This window comes from Chelonoidis abingdonii, chromosome 24 (assembly GCF_003597395.2).
Source record: "Chelonoidis abingdonii isolate Lonesome George chromosome 24, CheloAbing_2.0, whole genome shotgun sequence".
Lineage (NCBI taxonomy): Eukaryota > Metazoa > Chordata > Testudines > Testudinidae > Chelonoidis > Chelonoidis abingdonii.
In genome coordinates, this window is record NC_133792.1 from 24,803,001 (window position 1) to 24,823,515 (window position 20,515).

The 20,515-nt window shown below is 38.6% G+C and overlaps 1 protein-coding gene across 5 annotated transcripts in view; it reads left to right on the forward strand.

The window, feature by feature from the left end:
- PBX3 (PBX homeobox 3) overlaps positions 1-20,515 on the forward strand; it is a 159,218-nt gene that overhangs the window by 13,806 nt on the left and 124,897 nt on the right. The gene's annotated exons all lie outside the window — the stretch shown is intronic.

The window sequence follows — 20,515 nt, forward strand, 5'->3', positions numbered from 1 at the left end:
TACTGAGGATCGTTGTGAGGATTAATCAACAAATGTTTGTACTATATGTTGAAGTTGTAAAATGTTATGCAGGTCCTAAGTATCATTAAAATTGCTATGATATGTTATATATGAAGAAATATAGGAAATAGCAATCTATCAAATCAATTTCTAGTGGCTATTATTACTTAAATTATAGTATTCCTAAATGATGTCCCACCTATTGAAGGATAACTAGATTAAGCTTTTCTTAAAGGATTTGCTTTTCTGTATATTAATTGGGGATGGTAGTATTTTGAATCAGTCCTGTAGCAGAATGAAAACAGCGTCCTGATTTTATATTTATTTTTATTTAATGATTAAAAAAAATAAAACATTGTCCACAATAGACAATGATTGGTGTTTACTTTGCTGGTGATTGTTCACAGATACCATTACACAATTGGCAGAATATTTAAAGCACTGATTACAAATGTTTGTTGATTAAAGAAGCTTTTCATACTTTTAGTGAATATTTGTAATTGTACTAAATAACACAGCTGTTTGCTTATTTTCTTATAAGTTAGATGCTGATTGTAGGAATGACTGTCACTAGTAATAACAAGTTACATTAGATTGTGCAATGATTCTTATTTGACTTCAAGGATATTTATTACCATCTTTGAACAAATTATACTAACATGAAAAGTTGTGGAAATGATTGTGCACTCAATAAGGTGATATATTACAGGAGTGGTTGGGTTTATGGAGCTTTATGCTGAGGTTTTCTCAAAAATTATAGCACAGTCCTGGCACTATAAAACCCAGTGATACAGTTGATAACATACAGTGGAAGTATTTTTAGTTTTCACTTGTTGTTCTAATAAAGTAGGAACTATCAGTTTTTCTACCTCCTATTTTTTTTCCTTTGTTGCAATCTCTCTCTCTTTATAAGCAGAATGTCTCAGGTTTTGGTAGTGACTGCAGGTAGGTAGGTTTCGGTAGTGACTGCAGCTAGGGCCCTAAGGGTGAAATCCTTACCCCTCAGAAGTCAATGTGAGTTTTGTCAGGAGTTCAGGGTGAGAAGGACTTGGCTGTTAAGTGAAATTTGCCCCAGTGCAGTGAACCCATACAAGTCCTTTGGCACCATTAAGGCCAGCGTTAAAGGCTCAACTAGTGCATAGGCCTTGTGTGAGTGAGCCTGCTGCACTGGGGTAAATTTCACCCTCAGTGAGTTGCTGAGAATTCTTTCTTTCTTCCTCTCCATTCGTTGGGGCAGTGACGTGATATCAATATGATCCTTGGGAACTTACTGACTTGTTGGTTCTTGACCTTTTTGACTGTGACCAAGTATAGAAATTGAATGTCTGAAAATTAAATGATAGGCTCTATATACATAAATACTTGGATGTCAGTGTATTACATGAACTAATTTTGATTTACTTAAATTTATGGCATTTTGTGTTCAATAAAGGAAATATTTCTTCCTTTCAATATACTGAGAGTCTAATAATATTGTAGTTGCTATGCACTAAACAAATCAATTTCCTGTTACTGACTGATTATCATAACAGCTGCTGTTTAATCACCATGATTGTGATGTAACTTTGAAATGTCTAATATTTTGGAAAGGAGTAGGCAGCATTGTGGTGCGTGTGTAATGATGTGATGTCATTGCACTGGGTTGGAGATAGAAGTCTACATCACCTGTATTTAGCGTATGTCTGTTTAATGGGTTCTGGAAACTTGCAAAAATATAAACAAGTTCCTTACTTAAAAACAGGGGCTTTTTTTGTGCAGAAGCAGGAGAGTGAAGATTGTGGTGGTGTTTTTTTAAGTGTGCTGAATGTTAACTTATTAGATAATTGCAAATTAGAATGATCTTTGGAAGGGTATTTCTTTTTCAGTTCCAAATAATGTAGCATGAGAGGGTTAAATGACAGTAATATACCTTTAGTCACTAATTGATATAAATAATACACTGGTTCTGTATATAAAAACAATACTTAATTGTTTTTTCATGAGAATTAAAAAATGGGGCCTTTGAAACAAGTCTGATAGGGTTGGGAATATTGTTCTCTCCAAGTGCAGCAATAAGGCAGTGGTCAGCACTAATGTAAATATTTGTACAACAACCATGTTCTACAGACTTCAATTTAATGGTAAAAATCTGCCCTAAATGACTCAGTAAATATATGCTGAAGAACAGAAGCCTATTCACTGAAGATACAATTGACTTTAGCTTCTTTGTTGTGCAAGTGGCCCCCAGTGATCATACTGCAAGGACTAGATAGAGCAGAGGAGAATGGCTGCCTGCTGGCTGGTGGGCTGGCAGTCTCACTGGCACTGCCAAATGTACTTCCTATTTGTGGTGCAAGGGAATTGGAACAGTGAAGCATTTATCATCCCCTTCCCTGCTCTCATCCACAGGAAAGGGGAAGTTGTCAATGAAAGAAAAAGAACTGTAATCGCACATTTACATATGCTTCTAATTGTTGATTTGGGGATTTTCTATGAATATAGCTTCACAAAACAGATGCTGTTTAAGAAAAGGGGGAACATCATTTTGTGGGCAATGAATTAAGTGTTTTTGTGGCCCTCTCATCCGTAGCTAGGAGCAGTTTGTGGACCGCGTCTGTGAACGCCGCTCATAATTGTTTTTCACACATAAGTTATGCAAATGAGCTTTTATGGCAACTGGCATAACAATTAGCATCCTCCAGCAATATTTTAGCAGGTTAATTGCAAAATTTCTAAATTGTACATCTGACTTGTTAATTAGGCATGACAGAGGTGGTAAAATAGTTATCTTCAGGCAGTGGCAGCCAGGAGCTGCTTGAAATGCAAAGAGCAACGATTGATTGGATTTGAGGGTTACAATTGTGGGAGCACTGCTGTTGTCAAGTGCCGCTGAGAAGCTCTGCTCGATCGGTTGCCTCAGAGCAAGAACGACGTCGTTGCTGAGAGTATCCTGCCATTTACAAATCTGCTTTATTTAACTCTCAAACTCTCTAAATCCCATGTATGCTTTAGCCTGCCTCGCATATTTTGCTCCATCTCCCTGTCATGTGAAGGTGCAAACTGTACCGCCGAAGAAATAATTGTCGGTTTATTTACAAATACAACCAAAAGTTTAGCTCCCACCGGATTTTGGATTAACAGATACTTTTTTAGCCCAAGTGTAAACACCAATGCCTACCCTCACATCTTTGTTTATCAAAAGTTGAACCTTATTTTTGCTAAATTGCAGCCTTTGTTTCCTGATATTTAAATGCAATGTTGATTATATTTTACAAGCTTTACTGACAGCCTATTTCTCTTAAATCGTTGCCTTCAGATATTGTTGTGTTTTTATATTAATCCTATTAAAACACACAACACCCCCTTAATATCTGCAATAACCCTTTTTTAGGCTCTAAGGTATCTCTGAATGATTAGAAAAGATTGTAATGAGAGTCCCTTATCCAGAGAATAAATTTAAAACATATTTTCTTTTTGGCAATAGTGCCTGTAAATGAACAAAATGCTAAAACAGTCCAACAGAACAAGTACAGTATCTTTTACATATATGAATACAGTTTTCAATACATTTTACATACTTTGACAGTTGATTTTGCATAAAATACTTAGCTCCATCCTGTTTTGATATTTAATAATTTAAATGATGAGATACCTTTTCTAGTATCTTTCTTTTCTATGTGTTGTCTTTGGGTATATATAGAAGTCAGATTGCACAGCAAAAAGCTTTGTTTGGTTGCACCATTTGTCATTAGCCTGCTGGCGGATTGGATGTTTTGTAGTTAAAATAAAGTGAATCAAATTTTACTATATATATTGTACTTGCAAGCAAAGAGAATATCAGATTAAGCATGTGTGAAATTTGATGTCCTCTTTGGCTCGGGATACATTTTCTTGATTCAGCCACGTGGTGTTTAATATTGGAATTTTATATTTTCATTTAAAAAGTAAATGTTCCTGCATGCATAACTGTTCTAATATTTTACATTTTCTTGTGACATGTGTATATGGAGTAAGTGCCATTTATGATATGTTGTCATCAATAATTTTGTCACAGAGAATAAAAGCCTTTAAACTCATCCACCCACTGGAACGTTTTATCATATTTATTTTAAGAGAGATGAAATTAGCAGAACAATTGAGCTCTTTGTATGTGGGAGATGCAAATGTAACTGAATATTTACCTTTAATAAAGGGCAACATAAATATCTCAGTATCAATAAATTATACACAGTGGTAGAGTATTCCATAGACACCTAATAAATAGTTTCTGTTTTTTTTCTAGATCCTTGAACTGCATTATCTTTTAGCATGGATTAATTTACAACCAACAGTGAAATAAAATATTGGTTAACTTTTTGAAATATGATCTATTGCAATTGAAAATATTGTATTTTGAATAAGAGTAAAACATGTTTCCAAATCATTACATTTACTGATTAAATGCTCACTTACTGTATTCAACAGTTTAAGGAAGAGTTTACTACACTTAATACTTCAGTGGGTAATATTTGGCATGGAGTAACTATTTCAGTTTAATTGAAGTTCAGATTTCAATAGGGGAAATTTCAGGTGTATTATGGCTTTTGTCTTGTCACAATGCATGTCTCTGTAACATGAGAGAGAAGTTATAGAGCAGCACTTAAGAGCATAAGAAACTCCCTAATAAGCGTGAGAAGAGAGAGACAATAGAAAGTAACATTGTATGTTCTTATGTTTTAGCAAGCTTGGTAAGTAAATATATTCTGTAGTTTAAATTTACATCACATTTTAACTGTCCTAATATTGATCATCCTATGGAGGAATTGTATTGAAGTCTAGTAGTTATTAGTGTAAAGAGGGTCAGATGCAGAGACTGGTACAAAGCAAGAGCTCTCATGGTAATGATGCTGCTATTTATAGATCCCCATTTCATTAGTTGCAGAGTTTCAGAGAAGAGATTTTCTCTAGGGGAAATGGATACTTGAAGTTCATTTTCTTCCTGATGCACATTAAGGCAGAAACATGAACAACCTTCAGGATAGGACACATGATTACAGGATTTTGGACTATTTTCCCTAAATATATTTGCAGTAATACACAGTACAGATTTTAAAAGTGCTAGCAGGTTTTCCAGCTGAGCTTCATTTCCCACATATCCTTTAGATTTTTTTTCTTTGTGAGAATTTTTCATTTTTTAGAAGAATTTTATTAAAAATTGGTACCATGCCAGTAAGCCCAGCAGTGTTGTTAATATTTTTCTTTTGTAAAGAAAATATACAAATCTGCTAAGCAGCTTGACTGATCATAAAATCTGTAGTTTACCACAGAATATCTTCCTTCAGAACATACCTGGTATGCTTCCAATTATCAAACAGTATTATGTTTCCTGATATTTATTAATTATCATGGAAATTTCTTTGAATACCTAAAACATTGATTCAGTGCCCTTATGACATTTAGATAATCGAAGCTGCACTATAATTTTCGTGTGCATGAGTTTCTAGTGCTTGTCTTCGTGGAATTCTTGACATCTTGAATTATTTTTTTTCCTTTAAGAGAATATTTACTTAGTTAGTATTCACTTAATTAGAACTGACTGTTTAATGTTTTCTGGGAAGGTATTTATGGTATTTTCTTTGCCATATTTGCATTCCAGAAATTAAGTCCCCATGCCATTATTCGGCAAGCCTTTCATACATTAGAATGATGAATTGAAAGCAGAAATGGGAAAAAGACTGCAATGCAATGAAAATTTAATCAGCGTCTTCTGCTGCTTTAATAAGGCAAATAATTCTTATTGGCCGCTGCGTTAAGGTTTCTAATATTTAATTCATAACAAACCTTGCATTATTCTGCAGCAGCATCGACAGCTCCACTTTGCTGCCTGCCAACAGGCAACCATAAAAACTTAAAAGCAGATGTAAATGTCTAAAATAAGGAGAATGATTAGATCTAAAGCGGTCAGAAAAAATCAACAATATTGCCAGCAAGTTTGATAAATCTTTACATGCTGTTTAGTAATGCACCAAATGATATTAAACTCATTAAATGTGTTGATTTTTAGGGATCGAGGTAACTTTTATGAAATGTGAAATTTTATAGTTCCCATAACACCCCAAAGGAAACAGATGCAGATGAAACAGCGTAAGGATACTTATTACTAACCAAACTTGAACTGTGCAGTTGATGTCGGAGTACCCAGTTAATTTTCATATATAGGAAATCTATTCTATTGCAATGTAAAACTGTAGTCAGTTGTCCTATATGTGTCCTATGAATAGTACTATCAGAATGAGCTTGTGTTCCTTTGCTTAATACTAGCATTTATATATATATATATATATATATAAATGCTAGTATTAGCATTATATAATGCGGTGTGTGTGTGTATGTGTATGTATATATAATGCTAATATTAAGCAAAGGAACACAAGCTCATTCTGATAATACTATTAATTTCTCTCTCAAATACTAATTTTAATTGATTTAAAAAAATTGCAATAGGGAAAATATCCTTTTAGTTTATAAACCGTTTCCTAAGGCTTTTTTGAGATCTGGGAATATTATTCTGAATTGCCTTTAAATGTGATGGCAAAATTTGCCACACTGAGTTTTTTCACTTCAGATCTAAAAAAAATTAGCTAAGATACTGCTAAGATTTAATGTAAACATGCTGTATAATTCCAAAGGATGTGGCAGAGTGTTTTGTAGTGTGAGGCAACAGAAAATGGCAACCTGCCAATGCTAGGTGCAAGCTCTTGTTATATAGAAGGGTTGCGCCTGTTCTCATTTCTTCTTGAAATGGCTTAATTGGTGTCAGCACCCCAGGGATAAAGGCCTCTAACACTGAAATCCACACGATTCACCCTGTCTCTGCTCAGTGTAGGGAAACTGGTAACAACTGGTGGTGAATGAGCAGTGAACGGTGCTGTAACAATACTCGATGATGTTTGGGATGACAGAAATTAATACGCACTTGCTTGAAGAAAGCAATGATTAATGGCAGTGAGCAAGGGAATGCTGTCCCTCCTTTAACTCCCACTTTGATGGGGATTGAAAAGCAAAAGCCTGTTTTCATTCTTTCTCGAAAGCAGAGGTCACCCAGAGTACATTACAGCAATTTTTCCTCTCTGTTTTTTATTTCATAAATATTATGATAAGCACAGATTAGATAGATTTTCCCCCTAAAGGCTTAAGGATATTTTGTGTCTGTTTGCTATTTGTGCTTAACAAAGATATGCTACCTGGTTCATTTTTCTTTGCATCAGAATAATTAATATAATAATTTTTTTTAAAAATCACATTAGTGCTTCTCCGTTTTTTACATATGGAATTTCAAGGCCTTCATTTTCAATATGTTGATGGGTCAAAATGCATGAAGGAATATTGCCGAGGAGGGAGGAAAAGGTTAAAAACCTAAGTTTCCTCATTGAATTTTTGATGTAAATATATTTTGCAAGATCCTCACACTTGTCAGCAGCTTTCTCAGCTATTTGATAATGAATCTTTATTCTACAAGAAGACTGAAATAACACAACTGTGCTTTGGATAATGAATTCTTCATCTAAGAACTTTAAAACAAAGTACAATGTTGGCATTTTTTTCTTTGAGTGAGAAGGCTGATACATCTTTGGGATCCGACAGGAAGACATAAATTAATAGAGTTCTGGAGATCAGTTTCTCATTAATAATCCATTTTGTCATGGTTCTTGGCATTGTCAGCCTAGTAGCTGGTTCATATTTTGCTAAGGGATAAAAGCACATGATGTCTTAAGGCACAACACAAGGAAAAAGAGTTTTATCATATTTTGGAGAAACTAGCTATGAAAAAATGATTTTGTTTTGCAGAAAAACAACATATCTATTTGCAGTTTTAAGGCATTTTTTAATTCTCAACCTAAGCGTTTGTTTTTTGTAACATTAGCAGAAATAGAGGTCTGAATCGGAGACCCAGTGTTATTTTGTAGTCAGTGCTTTGTTTTACTGCTGCCCTTCTCAGTTGTTTGTGGTTTGTTTTGTTGACAAATCACAGTAGATCTCAGGCTTTTTCATATTGCATTTTTAGACTACATGGCAGACTGTGTCCAATTTAGAACAGAGGGTTGAACAACGCTGACGTTTCCTTTGTGAAGGTGACCATGTAACTCTTGCCAATTTCGCCCCAGTTCAGACACTCTGAACATGCTTGACAGACCTAGATATATTTTTTCTGCAGTCTTCAAAATGAAAGAGATGGTGTTATCATCAGCATGATAACACAAACTGGAATCTTTGACCTTTTAAAGTTTTAAAACTAGCATCCTGTATATGTTAAAACTATGGCAGCACAGACAAACAATGCAGCCACTTAAAAGGTGTTAAACTTGCAATGTCAACCCAACTAGAAAATGATTTTGATCTGATTTAGCTGATGTCCTCTTTTTTTTTTTTAATGTAATTTACTCTGAAAAGTGACATAATGCAGCTCTCAGTGAAATCATGCGATATCTGTCTTTGGAGCATATCTTAGGAGACTTGTCAGGCACTCAAGGGGGAAAAAGAAAGGGAGGAAACTAGCCCAAACAACTTAGCTATGAGATGTAACCTTTCCCGAATGTTTATCATTTAACCAAAGTCAGGGGGCCTTCTAGGGAAAGAGCTGAGGGAGTCATGGGTTCAGAGGGGAAGAAGGGGGCAGCAATCCTACTAGGTTTACAGAAGGGAGAGAACAAGATGTGCCATATGTTGGGAGTACAGCAGTGGCTAGCCATGAACAACATGGCATGATGTGGACTTTCTCCTAGCAGAACATGATGCAGCCAACACATCTGCCAGCCTTTTTTACAGCAAGAGGATTCATGAAGGGGTGAAGGGGCACAGGGAGAGAGGGAAGAGTCACATACATAACTTTAAAAAAGTCACAACAAGGCACATGGAATGCAGGAGGCATAAATACATCTCTTCTGATCTTTGTTCCATAGACCTGTGGGTCACAGCTCAGATAATCCTCAATGCAGTGCAAGGAGCTTGTGCTGTTACTTGCCAGAATGCTAAGTGATCTACTATAAATATATACTTTCATTTTGATGTCCGCTTAACCTTCGTGAGCATTAATATTCACTCATAAGAGGAACAAAAGGGATAAACCTCTTGACATGTCTTTCATGGATTTACTTGGGTAGGTAATTCAAAGATGCAATTTGTCCTCTTTGAGTGTTGGATGGAGGAGATGGTGGCATTTAGCACTTGGTGTGTTTAGAAGCACTGTGTTTGTTTAATCAACAGGCATATATAACCGTTTGCAGCTTTCTTCTTTGTCTGAAAACAGAGGAGGTTTGAATTATGAAGATTTAGAACACGTCTCTCTATACAGAGTTGCAAAGGACATTTGTCTTAGCACATTGTAGTGAAATTTTAAAGAGCAGGTTTTGACAGGAGACATTTTGCTGACACAGAATATTTTGTTCACTTCTGACTCTCAAATAAGTGCTACTTCTGTCATAATGATTGATTTATATTCGTTTTAGACCATACATTTCACATCCTCTTTTTTTAGTGCTTATGGCTACATTGTTGTAGAATATTACAGTTCTAAAATCGTTATGAGCATGGTATCAAGTTTCATATTTGACTAATAAAATAAAAATTGTGTATAACTGGCCATGCATATTTTGCAGTACAGTCTGTATGTAATGAAATCCCTACTGGGATTATCTTATAGAAAGACAAAATAAAGATGTTTTAAAACCCAAATGCCTGTTAAAATAAAGATGAGCAAATGCTGAATTTAAGTGTAACATAAAATAATTATCGATAAGAGCGCCTTCAGAAGCCCCACTCCTGTGTCAGTGTAGGTCCTGTGCTGGGCACCTTTAGCTCCTATTAAAATTGTTAGGAGTTGTGGGTAGACAACACCTCCTTAAGGTTGGATCCTGCTGTGGGTTTGAGTCCTTTGGAGGTTTGCCTGATGGTGCAATTTCAGTGGATTTGCTCTGGATTTGTGAAGTTCACATTTGCCCACTTTCCCCCCTTAAACTTTACATTGAGAGTCTTAGTTTTTATGTATTAAAAAAGTGCACTAAGCAACCCCCCTTTTATTTTTATCACTACTTCTAATTGAAACACATCCCTCCATGTAGCTGAAAAATCCTGATTGACCTAGGACCCTCTTTGGAAAGCTATGAGTTAGTAAACACAAGCTCCCAGCCAAAGTGAAAAAGGTTGTGATTTCCTCGGGTAACTACCATTTGGGGCTGAGCTGAAGCACCTGTAAGGAGTATGCTTTTATTCTTTGTTCTCTTGATTAATTTCCCAAGTGCCTTGATTTCAGTGACAGTCCATAGGAAATGGCATATCTTAGTTTATATGTTTTTGACCTTTGAGACAGAATACCTTACACCATTGCTTGCACTTCTTTTTGATACATGAGTGACGTTGGTAGCTGAATAACGTCCTACTCCCAGTGTGACCGTATAAATAATTGAAATTACTATATTAATTGGGCCTGGGGCTATTTCAGGGGGAGGCTCACAGCAGTGTTGGAATTATGCCAGGGATGATTCCCTATATCCAAGGAGAAGCCCTGGTGATGTCTCAGATTATAGATAGTTCTACTACATGAAAATATCCCCACTTAGCCGAATTCCAGAGGAGGAAGGAAGGGTGCAGATTTTCTATTTACGAAGCATCATCCAGTGACTAGCCACCCAGTGATGTTGCCATTCTTGGAAGTGACTGTCAGCTTTATCTGCCTCAAGGTTATTGCTACCTTATGCTGATGAGCAGGAAGAGGATGATATTACCCCCCCCCCCAAAAAAAGAAAACAAAAAACAAACAAAAAAAACAGGTTACTAAGATTAAAGGAACGAGCATGGACCTGAAATGAGATGACTCCACTTGGATCAATCCAATCTCCTGAGTCCCTCCCTTTATGTGAAAGGGAAAAGACTTTGTCATTTGCAGTAGTTGGGGTCAGGTCAGTGTGGGAAAGGTCACATTTGGATGTTTTTGGCCTCTGCTACAAAAAAGAAAAACATACCAAGTTGGATAAATAATTCCTGGAGAAAGGAGAAGCTAATATTCAAGCAAGAGTTCAGAAAAAAATGCTTCCAAGATCTTACAGATTTTGGAAATATTTGACAACATTGGGAACATCAACTACTGATGAAAAACTCCAACCCTCTCCAGAAAATCTTTCACAGTTGTGCCAAGAAAAGCGGTTTCAATGGAACATTTTCATAAACTATCATCAGTTATGCAGCAGCAGCTTCACAAATCAGAAATGATATCTTCAGGCACTGCTGTCAAGTGTTATTCAAATAATACCAGCTTCACATTTGAATAACAGCAGACATTTTGAATTAATTAATCAGATGAGATAGTCTAGGCCTTTTCTCATTAGTCTCTGGGTCAGGCATGGGAAGATATATGCGCTGGTGATGATATACTTGTCTTTAATCGTGATTTATGAAGATTTAGGATTGTGTGTGATTTGTCAAAGGTTCTGGGAAAAGGCTGGTGCATATTTCATTACCTAATCTGAGACTGATTTCATGATGCTGAGAGATATAACCCTATTGTTAGGATATGTGGGAAGCACAGGTAGACACGGCATTCCAGGATTTTTACTGGCTTATCTTTGCAACTGTCAAACAATGCTGTAAACTTTTACTGCCAGCAGTTAACAATTCCTGCTTTAATTATAGGCAAATTCTTCATTCTGTCCAAAGGGGAAGCTTCAGTAGTTATTTAGTTAAAAAGTATAAAAGACTTTGTATCTCTGATCAAGTGTAAGTCATGGATAAAGTTGGCAAATTTCATGGCTTGGTCATGGTGAAAATATAAAATGTCATGGTTTGTAACAGATTAATAGAAAAATCATATTAAAACTGTGCAAATAATAGAACAACAAGTAAGGTGAAGGTCCTTATGTGACACCTTCCCCCTCATAGGATTTATTTTTAGCTGAAATCAATATTAATAACACAAAGCTTTTACATAAGGATTCAGAAAATCTGTAGCACATGTTCTCTTGGATGCACTAGTTTCTCTTTAGCTTAACTAGTATTTGTTGATTAGTTTGGACCAAATAACTGTCAACTCAGTTACAGTATAGCATTTGTTACATACATGAAATACAGTTTATTTCGTATTTTAAATAGCTCAGAACAAAATGTATTTTTTAAAACATCACATACATTATATAATGAACAAACAGTGATCAAAGATTTGTGTATTGGGAATAACAGCTGACAACTTTGAACATTGGTGTGTTCTTACTACTCTAGGTCAGGAAAATGCACTTTCTGCTAAGTGCTAGATCCCCACAGGATATTGGCGCATGAACTCCCAGTATGTACAGGATCTGAAGGAAGCATTATGATAATAGAAGCATGTTCCATGCCTTAGATTTGTACTTGCATAGTGTCATCTTAGAACCATTAATGCACAGTATTTTTTCTATGCAGCATCCTATCCAGAGGAAATGGGACATTTTGCACCAGTCGTTTTAAAGGTTTCAGAGCGGTAGCCGTGTTACTCTGTAACAACAAAAAGAACGAGGAGTACTTGTGGCACCTGAGAGACTAACAAATTTATTTAGGCATAAGCTTTCATGGGCTAAAACCCATTTCATCAGATTAAGTGGATTTTAGCCCACGAAAGCTTATGCCCAAATAAATTTGTTAGTCTTTTTAAACCTGTTTTGGGGCAGGGAGAGCATTACATGGAGACAACATGAATTATTGATACCTTTGAATGAGAGGCTTGCTTAAAGGTTCATTGGTAATGTAGCCTTTCAAGAGAAAGTGAGCATGGACCTTTCATGATGTCCAGAGTTATTACAATGTCAGTAGAGTAATTGTAGCAGTTCCATTGATATATCCGTCCTCAGGGGACCTTTGAGTTCCATCTGATGATGTCAGTGAAACGCATGAGTACAAGCTGTAACAGTAATTTTGACATTGAATAATATCAGCAGAATTGCAGATCTCATATATTATCAATGGAAGGATCTCTCCACTCCCAGCCCCACCCCCAGAAGAGTCCAGCGTCATGAGTTAGTTCAGTAGGGCTAGACCTTTGCTTGGTGAACCTACTTTCTTTTCTGTCTGGCATAAATTGTCATTCCAGCTAATATGTTCTAATCTTTGTATTTAGATCATCTTTTATGACAAGAAATAGCTCTTCTAACTCTGAAACCTAGTGATCCAGCTATTTACAATAAGCAGGGTTGCTTTACACCTCAGGGATAGTGCACTAAGCCTGTTGCTCTTCTCCTCTTTCCATTTGATGGGACAGAAATGACAGGCATATGAAGCACAGTGAGTGGAAATGTGCTGTGAGGAGGCCTGCTGGTGTATGGAATTGCTCCTCACCGTCACCAGTGAGGGGTGTTGCAAAGTCTCTAGAGTACCTTGCCTATAGCCAAAAACAAACAACAGTAGGCAGAATACTTTTTTAAAGACGTTTTCTGAGAGTATTGGATGTCACAATTGATAAAAGTTTCAGATATTGAATAAAAACCTGAAATAGCTTTGTCTCCTAGAACTCCTGTCCCATGAATTGCAGAGATCTCTTGGAACTACCGCACAATTGTTTGGAGAATTATTCCTTTTCTAGTCCCTAACTATATGGAGGTGCTAGGTCTCTGTGAGCCCGTTTAGGATTGTTCTGATCCTCAATTATTGACTCCTCTGTAGGGACTTCAGCTATTCTTCTTCTGCTTAAGATAAGTTCAGGACTGGCGCTAGGGTTTCTCGCGCCCTAGGCGCACAGCCATTTCGCCGCCCCCCGCACTGATCCCACGGCTGCCACAGTCATTCCTGCGGAGGGTCCGTTGGTCCATGGCTCTGGTGGAGCTGCCGCAGGCATCCCTGCGGGAGGTCCACTGGAGCCGCGAGAACAGCCGACAGTCCGCAGGCATGACTGCGGCAGCTCCACCGGAGCCATGAACCAACGGACCCTCCACAGGCATGCCTGCGGCAGGTCAACCGGAGCCGCCTGCCACCCCCCGGCAAAATGCCGCCCCCCGAATAATCCTGGCGCCCTAGGCGATTGCCTAGGCTGCCTAAATGGTAGCGCCGGCCCTGGATAAGTTGTCTGTTGGAGCAGGTGAGAAAAACTCAACTATATATGCATGCGTAAAGAGTACCACAAGGGTCTGGTTACTCTGGGTGCCCACACCATGAGTATACCAAGGCACACAGCAATACTGAAAGTGCTGGTTTCCCATATAACTGCACTTCTTGGGATGTCATACCCACTTACCATTCAGTGTAAAGTATTTTTATTTGTTGGAATTATTGAAGAGTGAGTATGTCCCTTTGCTGGGCTTTTGTGAAGATGATAGCTTGTTTTCTGCGTGACTATTCAGTCTGTTAACAGTAGTTTTCTACATTTTAGAGTGCAGAGTGCAGTTCAGTTTAAATGCAAACATATTTCTGTATATTAAGCATGTTCGTTAATATATTATTATTACTTGAGCTAATAACAAATAGTAGTCAGTCGGTGAGATAAAAAGGGACAGAGTTCAATAGTAATTCTCAGACAGCTCAGTAATTACTCAGACAGCTTGCAGTCAGAAAAGCTGTTCAAAGCTAGGATTATAAACTACACTGATGGCAACTCTACTGGGTGGAGTTTGAAAAGATTGTTAGTGTGTTTTGTATGTAATTGTAAGACACGCTTCCAGCATTCCTCCTGATGAATTTCTCCTTTAGAAGCCAGAATCAACAGAACTATTAACAAAAAAACAAAACAAAACAAAAAGCTACAACAGGCTGGTTTCCAGAATCAGTTAAAATTATTTCTAAATATTTATTTCTAAACTAGAAAGATTTTTTTGTCTGAGAATGACTTAGAGGCACTTTCTTTCCAACTTTAATGACACAAATCCAGAATTCCTTTCATTTTTACTACCATAGTCAGCGTCAAAAGGTATGCATAGCAACGCAGATTTCGTGTTTTTTTTTTTTTTTTTAAAATATCAATTCATCCCCTTTCCATATGAGTGAATGTAGCCTCTCTCCTCTTTATTTTGAATCATTTCATTAGTTTTTGCTAGCGTGGTGCTTTCCATGATGTTTCCTTCTTTTCAAGCTGTGCATTGTGGGTGAAATTTACCTCTGTGCTCACAGCTAAGTCAAGGACTAGGCATCGCTTAAGTCCCATTTGAGCCCTGAAGCATAATCTCAAAACTTCTTCAGGGGCCTGGGTCAGCCAGACTGGTATTAGCCATCCAGGCACTCTTCACTCTGGTGCCTTGCAGACTGGATTTAAGATCCTGACTCCAGCCTAGGGAGGCAACAGTTGGATCAGCTTTGTGTTCATTAACAGCTGCCTTTCTTGTTCACTCACTGTTTCCTATTCTGCTGAATGGGTCAGAAGAAAGAGAATTTAGGGAGAAACTTTGTTTTTGAAGCAGCTGAATGAAAAATATTTTTGTTGGATTTTTTAAGAGAAATACTTCATTTATTATAAGATGCATTAAATTCTGCATCTTCAGCATGCATTAAGCCACCTCATCACCAAGCACCAGAGGGTGTGCAAGCTCAAGAGCCGGAGAGTGAGCTGTAAAGAGATTTCCAACTCAAGGATCTGCCCTGGTAATAGGCTTGTGATGTGGGAATATAACAGGGCTCTTTGGGGTCAGGGTTAATAAATAACTACTGTATTCTCCCACCACTATATTTTCTGTCTCTAGCTGTAATACCTTGTAAGCATAAGTAATTATCAGGCCTTAGGCGGATATATAAGCCTGTTGCTATTCACCCCTGAGTTTTATAGACATTAAGGTCAGAAGGGACCATCATGATCATCTTGTCTGATCTCCTCCTCGCAGGATCACCCACCCATTCCTGGAGTAGGCCCATAACCTCTGGCTGAGTTACTGAAGTCTTGATTTAAAGACTTCAAGTTACAAAGAATCCACCATTTACTTTAGTTCAAATCAGCAAAATGACCCATGTCCCATGCTGCAGAGGAAGGTGAAGAACTCATCCAATCTGATTTGGGGGAAAACTCCTTCCTGCCCCCAAATATGATGATCAGTTAGACACTGAGCATGTGGGCAAGACCCTCCAGACACACACCTGGGAAAGTATTCTCTGTAGTAACTCAGGGTCCTCCCCCCTCTACTGTCCCATGTCTGGAATAAAGAGATTGCTTGGAATATAAGTGGCTATGGAAAATCAAGATTCTTTAGGGGCTGAGCTGAGTACATGTGGTTGCACATAGTAAATGTAACACTAATTGACAATGTTTTGTACATTCAGTCAGAGCACGTTGGGTACAGTGTATCTGTGTGTCGTGCTGTGTCTCTTCTCTGCTCATGGAGACAAAGCACATGCTTGTGATGTGCTGCCTGTTATTTGCCCAACGTGCCCAGCCATACCATGTTGTAGGGGTGAGGTCTGTGCATATTTTGAGACTGTATTCTTGCCAGCAAGTTATAAAAGTATGGATTGGATGAATGGACTATAAGGTGGATAGAAAGCTGTCTAGATTGTCAGGCTCAACGGGTAGTGATCAATGGCTCGATGTCTAGTTGGCAGCCGGTATCAAGTGGAGTGCCCCAGGGGTCGGACTGGGGCTGGTTTTGTTCAACGTCTTTATTAATGATCTGGATGAAGGGATGGATTGCACCCTCAGCAAGTGTGAGGATGACACTAAGCTGGGGGGAGAGGTAGATCCGCTGGAGGTTAGGGAGAGGGTCCAGAGTGATCTAGACAAATTGGAGAATTGGGCCAAAAAAAATCTGATGAGGTTCAGCAAAGACAAGTGCAGAGTCCTAGAGATTGAGGGAAGTGATTATTCCCTTCTATTCGTCACTGGTGAGGCCACATCTGGAGTATTGCATCCAGTTTTGGGCCCCCCACTACAGAAAGGATGTGGACAAATCGGAGAGAATCCGGTGGAGGGCAACAAAAATGATCAGGGGGCTGAGGCATATGACTTATGAGGAGAGGCTGAGGGAACTAGGCTTGTTTAGTCTGCAGAAGAGAAGAGTGAGGGGAGATTTGATAGCAGCCTTCAACTATCTGAAGGAGAGTTCCAAAGAGGATGGAGCTCGGCTGTTCTCAGAGGTGGCAGATGACAGAACAAGAAGCAATGGTCTCAAGTTGCAGTGGGGAAGATCTAGGTTGGATATTAGGAAACACTATTTCACTAGGAGGGTGGTGAAGCACCGGAATGGGTTCCCTAGGGAGGTGGTGGAGTCTCCATTCTTAGAGGTTTTTAAGGCCCACCTTGACAAAGCCCTGGCTGGGATGATTTAGCTGGGGTTGGTCCTGCTTTGAGCAGGGGTTGGACTTGATGACCTCCTGAGGTCTCTTCCAACCCTAATCTTCTATGATTCTCTGATTTCAAACTGTTTAGTATATTGTCATGGTTAAAAGATCTATCATTTGCTTTATTCATTACAGTAGAGTTTCCCCTCTGATCTAATGCAGATTGGGCCTAATTCTTTTCTCTCAAACATATGTCCTGTATGCCATGGAGAGAAGGTTAACAGGGGCTCAAATTTTTAAGAATAGTTCTTAAAAGCACAACTCTACTATCTACAGTTTGTAGCAGATAATAAAATTAATGGACAGTAAAGAGCCCACCTCCCAGATTTCAGAACACATTCCAGCTGCCTCAATTGAATATTTAATATAAATTACAAAAAGGGGAAGGACAAAGTTCTGCTGCTGCGGGTTCTGCATGACAGTTTTTGTCTCTGCCATTCTGTCCTCCCTGCGTGTGGTCTCCTGCTGGCGATCCGCACATGTGGAGTCTGGGAGACAGAATGTGGTCCCAAATGTGGATTTGGGGCTGCTTCAGTTTGACATTTGTAACAGCAAAATGCAGTTTTAGCAACAAATGCCTTTTGTGGGATTCACACATCAGGATTGCCAATTTTGGTTGGACGTATTCCTGGAGGTTTTATCATACGACATCTTTAATTCAAGATTAATATCTAATTCCTGGAGACTCCAGGACAATCCTGGAGGCTTGGCAACCATAGCAGGAGTGGGTGCTGGACAGAAATGCCTCTGTGTCTCGGGACTACGTATTTCTACCATCTTCTGGTTGTTGCTCCACAGCTTCCACCAGTGGGCCTAATCCTGTTTGCTTTACTGCAGAACCAATGGAATAGTCCTGCTCTCCTACTGAAGTCAATGGGATTATCTCACACTGGGAGGTGAGCGGGATTTGGCTATGTATTAATGATCAGTGTTCGGGCAAGGGGTGTGTCGTCTGCTCTCCAACCAAGGGCTATTCCTAGCTGTTATCCAGATCCAATTCACTCACTTCCTGCTTTGGTCCCTTTATTTAATAATTTCTAATGAAAAATCTTTGAATTGCCTTCTGTTATAAATCTGCATCCCAACTTATAGGTACCAACCAAACTAGACAGTTTAATGTACAGATGAATCCATGTATTAAATATAATGTAATGAAAAAGTTTCAGACAATTCTTAGCCTTAAATTATTAAGTTAATGCGAATTTACTCTTTATACTGTAGTTATGAGCCTATCAGAAGTCTTCATTATTTACTCAGTAGCATTTATTTAATTTTCTCTAGAGTTCCATCAGTATTTAGTTTTTTGAAAAGACCAATAGATGTAAAAACTCAAAATTCTGTAGGGTTTCTTATTTTGATATGTGAGTAAATATCTGCTTTCTGGGAAGGATTGTGTGTGTAGAGAGAGTTAGTGGCACATCCAGGTATGCACCATTTGATGCTTAAAAGTCTCATGTTAGTTGAGCACTTCATGGGTCATAATGCATACAAATAATGTAACCCTAGTTTAAGAGAAAAAAAAAGTGACATAGCTTGTCTTAGGAAGCCCAGAGGGAGAAAACTTGACCAATTTTAAAAAGCAAATAAATGCATGGTTTTGGAGAAGCAAGGGCAGTATTAAAAATGCAGTGCTCCATTAGCCACTGCTCCACCACAATTAGGGTGACCAAGGGTACGTCCAGACTACCCGCTGCATCGGCGGATAGCAATCGATTTATCGGGGATCGATATATCGCATCTCATCTAGATGCGATATATAGATTCCCAAACATGCTCTCATCAACTCTGGAACTCCACCAGAGTGAGCGACGATAGCAGAGTCGACAGGGGAGCTGCAGCCATCGATCCCGCGCCGTGCGGATGGGAGGTAAGTTGAAATAAGATATGTCGACTTCAGCTACGGTATTCCCGTAGCTGAAGTTGCGTATCTGCATCGATTTCCCCCCCCCCCCCCCCCGGTCCTGATTTTATAGGGACAGTCTTGATATTTGGGCTTTGTCTTATATAGGTGCCTATTTCTCCCCCCTGTCCCAGTTTTTCACACTTGCTGTCTGGTCACCCTAATCCCAACACATTTAAACATGGGCCACTTCGTGTAGTCGGAAGAATCAGTAAAGGTGAGGATGATGTCAGATCTGACATGGTTCTTGTCAGCTTGGACTATGTAATGTCACCCAGTTTTTGCTGCTGAGTATTGTCACTTTGATCTCTAATGTTCTGTAGTGACTAGTCTTGGCCATAAAAACACAGAAGCTAGTTTGTTTGTTACTCTTTTTACTTGTTTGGTTTGTATTGATAAGGATTCTGTCCTGATGAAGAGAGACTCCTGGTTGTTACTGTATTTTGTTTCTGCTAACTCATCCCACCAGCTTACAGCCAGTATTATAATTATGTATCTCCATTTCCTAAACACCTAGCGGTCCAGTCCCTTTCCTCTAGACACACAGAACTCCCTTTAATACCAAGAAAGAGGGGAACTGACTTCCTAATGTATAGCAATGACTTCATCGTCTGTAGCAAAGTGTGAAGTTCATAGCAATTACTGCTTGCCTTGTGCATAGTGGGTAAACAGTGCTATTTATGATGATGAACAAAATACAGCACTGGACTGAGCAGAAGGATGAGGAGCATGGATGAGAGAGTTGGGTTATCACTGAGGGAGAAAAGCCTCTACAGACTATTGTATTCTGTACTTCTCTGCAGAGTAGTCATCTTGAGCCACAGGAGGATTTCTTCGTAGGGTTATCAGCACTTCCAGACCATTCCTTTTACATACTGAGTGCTTTGTCACCTCAGTAAATTGCATCAGTGCGGAGGCTTTAGAACTGGAATGTCCAGCTTCAGTTTGGGGATCAGGAGGGTTTTATAGAATTGAAAATCCCAGGTTTGAGGTATCAGATACAAGCCATTGGTGTGATAACCAGCGGTATGGCTGGACCAGGAGCAGGCTGGGCTCACCCTCCTCATTTGCTCCTGCAGTGACAGAGCTGCTCATGACTTCAGTAGATTAAACAGGGAAGTATACGGTGGTGGGCAGAAGAATAAACAGCCATATTTTCTGCAGAGACAACACATACAAATTGGGCAGATTAGCAAGTAGAGTTTATTCCCATTCCCACCAGTGTGTGTTGTATTTCAGTACCGCTCAGAATCTTCAAACTCTGGGAGAGACATGACTGAAATGAATTTTTCAAGTATGGCAAATTGTTAGTTTTAAGCCCTTCTTTTATAGCTCTGTTGGGGTTTTAAATTAAAGGAGAAAGCCATATGTATCACACTATTTAGCATT